The sequence below is a fragment of the Podarcis cretensis genome (genome assembly GCF_951804945.1).
Source record: "Podarcis cretensis genome assembly, chromosome: 8".
NCBI classification, from domain to species: Eukaryota; Metazoa; Chordata; class Lepidosauria; order Squamata; family Lacertidae; genus Podarcis; species Podarcis cretensis.
In genome coordinates, this window is record NC_137177.1 from 17170088 (window position 1) to 17180505 (window position 10418).

A 10418-nucleotide genomic window follows, 5' to 3' on the forward strand; every position below is an offset into this window, starting at 1 on the left:
TGTATGTCATTTCAAGATCAAAACCGGTGATACACTGTCATGACTGCTGATCTTCGGTACACAGATACAGCAAGGCACAGCCTATCTGTGAGTTTATGGACATTGCCAGTTCATGGACCTTGACAATGAAACCTGACAGGTCTGAGCATGTGAACCAATATAACATGCCTTATGATGCTTTTCCATTCTCAGAGGAGGGGGACCAAGAAGGTAAAAGTTCTGGAAATTGTTGTAAATAAAAATATGCCCTTTTCCCTTATGGGGTATCCAAGAGCCCATATGGAGTCCTTACATAGGTTCCCTATTGGTAGTAGAGAATAACAGAGGCCAACCAGAGAATATTGAGAAGCAAAGCAGCTAGTAAGCTTGATCTTTATTGATCTGTTGCAACAGGGTGCTCCCCTCACTCGCAGGAAAGGCGGTGGACCCACAAAAATGCTGTGCAAGGGCTTATAAAGACTTTTGAAATTTTCATCCTCTAGATCAAGACCACCCCCAGAAACATTATGCATACATCACAGAAGGGGTGTGACCTAAGACCACCCCTCAGATACATCCCATCTACATCACAGAAATTTAAATGTTGTGGGAAATCTAAGCTCGATTTCTGTGAAGCAGAAATCCAGTTTCTCATGTCAGTTCCCTTTATGACGAAATTAGTCCCCCTAAATTCAGCTGTTCAAGGATGAGTCTTCAGGCACATAGCAAATACCTTTTCTTTATCTGGTGGAACTTAATTGAGAACTACAGAAAATAAGATAAATGAGGTTAATAACATAAAAACAGTATAATATGTTAGCATTACAAATCTAAAATATTGTTAAAGCTGAGAAACCTTGACTAAATTTTAACTAAATTATAATTGCCTGAAGCAGCAAGGCTAGAATTGGGCAGGAAGCAAAATATTATATGGGTCAAATGAAAGAGAGAGGGGGTATTCAAAGGAATGGATATTCCCTTTTTTTTTCCTTTGAAGGGGGCATTTTTTTCTAAGCTTTCTCCATTATCGAAGAAAAGCAAGATTACATTCCACAAAATTTGCAACCTCAGAAAGGAAAAAGCTGTATGCCCAAAATACCTACACTTCAACTTCAACAGTAATTTTGATTATTGCCTACTGTCATCTAACAAAATAATTTTAGCAACATCTTAATAAAACTACATCAAAATCAAAGAATTCTCTTTCTTAAAGGCCTGTCTGGGTAGAAATTACACAGAAAAGTTTCGACAGCATGTTACATCAATATGACAAATGTTTCTAGTTTACATTGGAGTATATTTAAAAAGTATCAGTTAAAAAAAGCATTCACTGTGGACACGACATGTGTAATGAATCTCAAAGGGTGCATTGATTAAACCTGGCCAATTCAATTCATAAGAGTATTGGATTCCATACAGGAAATGGGGAGCAGTGGTGTGCCTGTCTGGCATGCTTGTCTCCCAAGGACTTTACAAAAATTGTTGCTTTTTATTCCTATTTTTAAAAGCTTGGTTGTGTCATATTGTGGTAAGGCAAATCAGCTCTAGGGTCTGCTCCATTGTCTCTAGAACCAGCCACAATGGGTAAGAAAAGGGGTGCCAACGTAGGAATACTTGCCATAGCAGCAGCAGCAGCTCCTATTACCCCACCTTGGGTTGCATCATGTCTTGTGCCAGTTCTACTTGGCCCTGAGATGCTCTGCCTCACACTCTTTCAGTCTTCCTTCCTAGGGCTTTCTTTCGAACCCTTTCAGCATCCTCAGCTAGATTATTCAGGAAGCTTGACAGCATCCCATAAGTGATGACAAAAGACACCCCTGCCATGTCTCAGTTCTCCAAAGGACCACAGACCCTGGGTGCATGCCAGGAACCCCACAGCCTCTTGCCACTGCTCGGCAGAGAGAGAGGGAGGTGTTCTAACTTTGCTGCAGAAGCATGCCATTTGCACCCCTCAGACTGTTTTGTCCAACTGCCTAGTCTTATGTGGCTCACAATGTACCTTTCCACTGATCAGCCATCTTGTAGGTGGGAGAAGGGGAGGTTCCAGATAGTTTGTCTAGTTTCATGGGCAAAGGGGGATGGACAGTGTGGAGGGCTTCAGATAACTGTTAACCTCTGCTGTCTAGCCTCCTTTTAAACACTCTCAGATACTCCCCAGTCAACTCAACAGGACAGAAAGGATTTGCAAGCAGAGGACAGTTTGAAACGTTCCCTCCCCATCCCATGATTCTGATGATACTCCCTCTCCCCCCAATGCTGCTGTTAAGCTTAGGGAAGAAGCTCAAGGGCAGCAGGAGATCAAACATCATTGGGATCACAAGGCTGCCAGCTGAGCAAGGGGAAAGCTGGCTGGGAGGGAAAGACTTTGAGGGACCTCTGTTAAGACTTACTTGCTCCTCAAGATCCTTGACAAACAGTTGTTTGAGGACAGGAGGATAGGATAGTTTGTCTTCTCACTTCAGCTGCTCACACTCTCTCCTGTCCTCTCTGGACTTTGTAGCAGAAGAGCTAGAAGATCTCAACAGACTGATGCTCTCGTTCTTGTGAATTGGTGCTAGCAACAGGAAATCTGTGGTCTGCCCTCAGCTAGGCTTTGAGCATAACAAACAGGTGCAGAAGAGGATGTGGTTGCTCGCTGCCTGGACCCCCTCCCTCCTGTTTTGAATTTTGACATCAAAATTCCCAGCTGCAGTCTGCTAGGTTACAGAATTCCCTTTTCTAAGGCTTGGCAGCTTCTAGCTAAGAAGGTGAGAATAGGTGGCTTGTGTTGCCTAAGGACTAATTGAGCAGAGGCCAAGTAGGGATGCATCATGGCGGAACTCATGTTGTTGCAGGAGAACCTGAGCTCTCACTTAAGTTCCTCCAAAGAGTCACACACATGAGGCGTTTGGTGAAGAAGAAGTTCGTTTATTGGCTCTGTACAGAAGCATGGTCCAGGGGGATTGCACCCAAAGGCTGGACCTGAGTCTTGGCAAGCCCCCTCTGTTATACCCCTCTCCCCTTACCATAACCTTTCTTGACCAATTATATTCCCCAATTACGCTTATTCCCTTATATAGTGGTGTTCTGCAGCTTGCATCATCTCTTATTTGATTGTATACCTTTTGCCACAAAGCCAGGCATGCGCACGTCTACCTCGTGTCACATGAGCTTTTACTTACTGCTGCTGACACAGTCTCTGACTACCTATGATTTTCTATAGCCTCCGCCCTTTCCAGGCCTGAGGCTCACCGCAATGTCAAGTGAGTCTGTGCCCTAGGTCCAGGTTCCAATTCCATGTTTGCCTCATTGCTGCTTGGTAGAAAGCTCAGGAGAACTTTAGCACACTGCATTTCCTTCAGATGACAGACCAATGGAGGCTCATTGCCTCGTTGTCATTCTCTGTTTGCCACTCGTACAAGCAGTGGTGTAACTGTGTAAGATCAGAGAAGATGGGGTGGTCTCATACTGATACATGGTTTTAGATGAGGCCTTCTAAAATGCCATGTGGGGAGAGGGTGAGAATGTGGCCATGGTAGATGGGTAAAAATCTTGGAGCAGAAACTGCATCCTGTTTACAAGTTTTCCTCTCCCCACGCCTGGCCAGCAACACAGTTCTGCGCAAACAAGCTCCCTCTGGCCAGAAATGCGGCTTCGGCTATTTGTTGCGATCTTATCTCATCCTCGCTGGTTACCTTCGCTTTCTTTTTTGCTTTTAGTAGTGTGACAATCAGGAGGAAGAGGGTATAAAAGGGAGACAGAGGGAGATAGCAGGACGGAGAAAAGCACGAGAAACCTCGAAGCAAAACCTCCAAGAAGAGGACTGAGCTTGGCTGCAAAATATAAGTGCGGCAGCAGGTAAGGAGTTGAACTTTTCTCCTCGTTCTAGAATGATTTCCCTTTCTTTTTGAGCTTCTTTGCGCTAAAGGAGACTCTGAGCTCCTTGCTTGGAGGGGGTGGCAGAAACAATTGCTGTTGCTGTTGTTTACCTTTTATTTGTTTTTTTTTTACATTTTTATTGTTATTATATTAACCATTACATTATAGCTATTGTGATATCATATATCATATCATATCATTAACAATAATATTATTGTTAACAATGATGTTCGAGAAGGCTGCTCTTCTTCCCCGCGGCAAATAACATGTCATCACCAGGGAGCAAGCAGAGCTCGTGCTGCTATAAAGGTGTCCCCCTCTCCCCCCCCCCCCGCGCCCGAGTTTAATAAAAGGGGTCTGTTAGCATTGCAATGCAGTCCATGACCCCACCCGCTTTATCAGGGCTGCGTCTCAGCACTTCCTGGTGTGTAAAAAAGGTATCTGCGCCACTTCTGATTAGAAAAACTGCGTGGCAAGGGTTCGAGGCAGGGCAGGGCAGAAGATGCTGGAGCTTCTCTCGGTTCTGGGTTGGTGCTGCCTGATGAGCCTGGGTAGCTCAGTGGGTTAGACCATGGTGCTGATAACGCCAAGGCTGCAGGTCCCTGTATGGACCAGCTGACTATTCCTGCATTGCAGGGGGTTGGACTAGATGATCCTCAGGGTCCCTTCCAACTCTACAGTGCTATGATTCTGTGACTTTCTCATAGCTCTTTTTTCCTATAGCTGTATTTCATTTATTTATTTATCTGTTATATGTATATAGCTTTCAGGACAGGATAATGTTGCTGATAATGGGTTGTCTTCAACTAACATTTACTCAGAGTAGACCTATTAAAATTGATGGATCTTAGGCATGGTTATTAATTTCAGTGAGTCATGAGTCATCGCTGAGTAAAGGTTAGTTGACAAGAACCCAATGTGGATATTTCCCCCAGTACTGTACTTTAAGAATATTTCTGGGATCTTTCTGCATCTCTTATTCCTACCCATTGACTCCTTTTTTTTATCTCCCCCTTGGTGACATTTCTAAAAATATTCTTCATTTTATGTTGACTTTTGTGAAAGTGGCAGAACAAGGCTTGGGCAGAATATACTAGGGATATGCACAGTGCATTGGCTTATTTATTTATTAAGTGTTTTACCCAAAGTTTTAGCAAAAAAAGAGAGGAATCCTTAGTGTGTGTGTAAATGCTTCCTTTAGTCAAATCTCTAGAGCAGGCATGGCCAAACCCGGCCCTCCAGCTGTTTTGGGACTACAACTCCCATCATCCCAGGCTAACAGGACTAGTGGTCAGGGATGATGGGAGTTGTAGTCCCAAAACAGCTGGAGGGCCACGTTTGGCCATGCCTGCTCTAGAGGAATGAACAATTTGAGTTCAAAAAAGATCCACATCTCACATAAACATGTTTTAAGGGTTATATGTGAATGCATGCACATATAGATTTCTGAGAGATTGACAACAGGCCCAATTCTTCACTTTATTGAAATACTACCGACCGCTGCTCAAACAACCCACTAGTCTCAGTGACATGCCCTAAGTAAATTGATTTTCCCACATAAACCATGGATTGTAAAGATGACCAGAAAAGTGTGCTGAAGGCTATCATTTAACTATTATAGTTTTCTTCTCTTTCACAGATAAACTGAGCCACAAGGAATCCCTGTCATGGATCCTGCAGTAATAATAGAAAAATTAAAAAAAGACCTTGCTGAAGTGAAGGCTGCTTTGGAGAAAAAAACATTTGAAGCTGTTTCAGCTGAAGCTCAACAGCAGTCAAATTTATTAAACAATGTCACGTTGGAAATTGCCATCACAGGAAGAGCGGGTGCCGGGAAATCATCTTTTGTCAATGCCCTGCGAGGAATGGAAGATGATGAAAAGGGTGCAGCTCTGACGGGGTTGACAGAAACAACAATGGAGCCACAAGAATATACATGCCCCACATTCCCCAAAGTCAAATTTTGGGATCTACCAGGAATTGGAACAAACAATTTTAGTGCAATGGAATACCTAAAGAAGGTCAATTTCAGCAAGTATGATTTTTTCATCATCATCGCCTCAGGGCGCTTCACTGAGGATGACACCAACTTGGCTCTTGAGATCCGTAAAAATAAGAAGAAATTCTACTATGTGCGCAGCAAAGTGGATATCGATATTGATAACTACAGGCGGTCAAAACGCATCAATGTGGAGGACACCTATGAGATGATGCAAGCTGAGAAGAAGACACTTGGCATTATACAGAAAGATAGCTATGATAATTTGAAGGCATTAGGTGAGTCTTCTCCAAGGGTCTTTCTGATATCAAGGTGGGATTTGAGCAAGTATGATTTCCCCCGGCTTCAAGAGACCTTTGAAAAGGAACAGGATGAAATCAAGAGAGATGTTTTAATTATGTGTCTTCCAATTTTAACAAAAGATAGCATTAAAAAGAAAAAGGCTGCTATGGAGAGCCTGATATGGAAAAAAGCCATTGTGAGTTGTACTGTTGGGTTGATTCCTCTCCCATTCCTCTCATTTGGTTTTGACATTGGCATTGTGGCTGTGACAATGAGGGAGATCTGCAAAGTTTTTTGCTTGGATGAAGATTCCCTCAATATACTAGCAAATCGTGTGGGGAAACCTGTTGAGGAGTTGAAATCTGGTATTGAACATACCCCAAGCGCCGGTATGATCACGACAGAATTTGTCATGGATATCTTGAAGAGGTCAGCAATGTGGGGAGCAATCACAGTGTTAGAGCTGGTTCTGGATTTCATACCTGTGTTGGGGTCTCTCTATGGTGGGGGCAGTTCTTTTGCTACCACATTCTACTTGCTGAAGGATTTCCTGGAAAACGCTGTGAAAGATGCAGAGAAAGTTCTGGCAAAGGCTGCTGAGCCTAAGAAACCCAAGTAAACAGCCAATACATCTACCTGGGAGGAGACATCCAGGTACAACATGCATATTCTCATCTTTCTACCACAGCATCAACCAATTGCTCCCTTTATTACTCTTCAGATTATTTACTTAATCTCAATAAAATAATAAATATTAAGATTATAAGAAATGTTTTTTTCCCCTGAATCCTCCCTACTGCAATTATTTCCCCAACTGTTCTAATTTTTGTTTTAAAAAATCATTTAATCAAGGCATGGGAAAGCTGTAGGCAAGGGTCCAAATTTAGATGTCCTAACCTGAACCACAAGCCTGTTTTCTCTCAGCCTTCTTGTTGTAATGATTAATCTTTTCTTTACTTCACCAGCTGGGTGGGTGGGTAGGGGAAGCCTGAGCCTTTGGGGAGGGTTTTTTTCTCTGGAAATAAGCATACACATGCCCACAAATTTCTTTGTATTTTAGGATGCTATGAAACAGAGAAAGACTGGTTCATCTTCAACATAGTTGGAGGAGAGGGAGTTTTGGGTGTCCTCCTGCCACAAATAGCTCCAGATAGGTGCTTCTTATTCTTTCTTTGTTTTTGTTTTGTTTTTGCAGGATATGTGCTTTTTATTTTCCTTTTTTTTCTTGGTTTTTGAGAAAACAAAGAAACCAGAGACGACATCATCAGAACAAACAAGACTTGAAATCAGGTCTCTGTCCATGTCAGAGCTTAGAACTAGTTCAAGTTCAACATGTCCGTAAAAGAACTAATTCCCATTCATGTTCATCCCTTTATGAAACAAACCAGTTCTCTTTATGTTCAGTTCACTTCAAGTTAATCCAAATTACCCTTGGCAAATTTTTTTGTAGAAATACTCTACGTTCTTTCTTTCTTTGCTTTGTTTTTGAGGGATATGTGCTTTTTTATTTTTTTGTTTCTTGGTTTTTGAAAAAAAAACCAAATTTTGTTTGTGTAAATACTCTAAAGCATTTAGAAAGTGGTAATGAACTTGAAGATGAGCCAGAATTCATTCATCATTTTACCCCAACATCAACTTAATTCATGTTCAGGTTACCCAGCAATTATGGAAACTACTTTCACATGTAGTTCAGATGTTTTTCAAACTAATTCAGTGCACATTGAACTTGTTCATTCCAAGCACTAGCCAGTTGTTTTTGAGATTGTTATAGTCCGTACGTGATTTTAGCAGCTGCTGAGATAAAAATCCAAGTTCTTCCAGCTGTCGGAGGGGGCTACACTGACAGCTACTAGCAGCTACACTAAGAGATGGCTATGCATTGGCTATGCATCAAGCTGGGAGTCAGCAACACCAGCTCTTATTTGTGGAATGAGTTTATCCCTCCTCAGAATGTAACTTTTCTGCAAAGCCTTACAGCCTTAAAGCCTTGGAGGTTGAAAAGTTCCCAGACTGGCTGCCAACACAAATAAACAGACAAAGTAATATAGTTTTTATTGACAAATAGCAAAACACATTCAAACTCACTAGGTGTGACCAAGTATCTGTGCATTAATTACTTTGTACTCTCTCTGATTATATCTGTGTTTTGGGTTCCAGACAACTCTAACCAAACAAAGCTCTGTGTCCCCATTCATTATAATGAGGAATTAAATAATCCCTTTTGGCCAAAATTGGTGAAATTTGCAGGCGTAGGAGACCCTACAAATTGGATTGAGCCTACCTAAATCCAGGGGCTTTTTGTGGAGGAAGTTAAGTGGGTTTACCTTCCTCCATACTTATTTGATATTTTCATGGGTGGGAGGGCTTCCGTGTTGGGGAAGGGGCAGGAGCTGAGTCCGGGCAACTCCATCTTCTGGGGAGGGCGGTGAGTAGAGAAGCTCCGTCTTAGTGTGTTGCTTTAGCAATAAATCTGAAATAATTAACAGGCAGATTTGTCTCACGTTTGTGGGAGAGACCAAGCCATAACAGTTTGCCCGGACTCACTTTTTCTCTCATGCCGGAGGCCAACAGAGAACGTGATGGAAAGGCAAGTGCGGAAATTGGGGAATGCAGCTGGGGGAGCAGAGGGAGGGGCAGGAGAGCCCACAGACCCATAATAGAATTGAGAAGCTACACATGGCAACTCAAATCATAGCTCGATACGCTAGCAGGAGCTCTAGATGAACAAAGGACCTGTAAGGGACCTCAGGGCCGACAAGGGGCCTAGGGTTCATCCTGAAAAATTCAGTGGGGACACAGAACGTTATGCTGCCTTTAAAATGGAATCCAGTTACATTTTGGATGTGAGATCAGCCAAATTTAGCTTGGACAAACAGCGGATATCTTATCTGATAAGCTGGCTGGAAGGACCAGCTAAGGACTGGGCCAGCACTTTAATGGAGGGCCAGCACAGCACACTGGGAAATCTGTGGGAATTCTGGGGACAGATGGATGCAATGTTCAAGAGCCCCATGGAGCATGCAGCGGATGAGCAACAACTGCTACATCTGCGACTGGAGGGGGGAGAGTTCTGTGGCATCTTATTGGACTGCTTTCAATGCCTTATTGCAAAGGGTTGGCTGGGGACAGAACACACCGCTGGCACCCATGTATGGAGCAGGATTGAACCCATCAATCCTGGATGAGATGGCGAAGATGCAACCCATGCAGTTGCTGGATGAGTTAGTCAGAGCCTCCCTACAGCTGGGGTTACATCAGGAGCAATGGACGTTAGAAAAGAGGGGGGCTGGGGGGCCTCCGCTAGTAAGGAGCCACACTCCAAGTCTTTCTGCGCCAGGGATGGGCGACTCATTCAGCCAGGGGCAAGCAGTTAAACCAATGCAGATTGGCTCAAGAGAAAGAGGGAAGACTAGGATGGCATGGAAAGAAGGGAGTCAATGGCGTTGGGAAACACACAGTTGCTTTGTGCGCGGGAGGCAGGGGAATTTGGCGAAACTGTGTCCCGATAGGAAGGTGGGCCAATGTAGAAGAGAGGCCCAAACCCCAAGAGACACGGACGGGAAACGGCAACTACCTGCCTGCCCCATCTGCACTGAGAGGGAGTTGGAGGGTGGGGGTGGCGAAGAGCTCCAGCTCCCAAGGCTGCAGGAAGCTGGAGGACAAGCTGGGGGAAGGGAAGGCGAGTAGCTCTGGGTGAGGCTGTAGAAACCCTTGAAGGAACCTGTGCCTGGTGGCCCCCTGCATGATGTCCCCCTAAAGCTGAGGGTGTCAGATAAGACACAGGCTCTGAGCATGAGTAATGTTGGATAAAATCCATAGGCTGGGGTGTAAATGGCAAGCTGGGGGTGCAGAGTAGTGCTATGAGGAAAATTCGACTGATAAGGGCATGTGATGCCCATGGTTGCATAACCAGACCTGCATCTGCAGTACATCAGATGTGGTAGCGGTAGTAGTAGTAATGATGATGATTTATTATTTATACCCCGCCCATCTGGGCAGCTTCCAATAAAATATTTAAAATACAATAAAACATCAAACATTAAAAACTTCCCTAAACAGGGTTGCATCCAGATATCTTCTAAAAGTCAGATAGTTGTTTATTTCCTTGACATCTGACCACTACCAAGAAGGCTCTCTGCCTGGTTCCCTGTAACCCCCCTTCTCACAGTGAGGGAACCACCAGCCGGCCCTTGGAGCTGGACCTCAGTGTCCGGGCTGAACGATGGGGGTGGAAACTCTCCTTCAGATACTAGGCCAAAACCCTTTAGGGCTTTCAAGGTCAGCACCAAAACTTTGAATT

General features: G+C 43.8%; 1 pseudogene across 1 annotated transcript in view; it reads left to right on the forward strand.

The window, feature by feature from the left end:
- Nucleotides 1-6876, forward strand: part of LOC307221562 (interferon-inducible GTPase 5 pseudogene) — a 95665-nt pseudogene extending 88789 nt beyond the window's left edge. Inside the window, exons 4-5 of the transcript XR_013844045.1 lie at nucleotides 3678-3816; nucleotides 5477-6876. The product of XR_013844045.1 is annotated as an interferon-inducible GTPase 5 pseudogene (transcript). The remainder of the gene's footprint in view (nucleotides 1-3677; nucleotides 3817-5476) is intronic.
- The last annotated feature ends 3542 nt before the right edge of the window (nucleotides 6877-10418 follow it).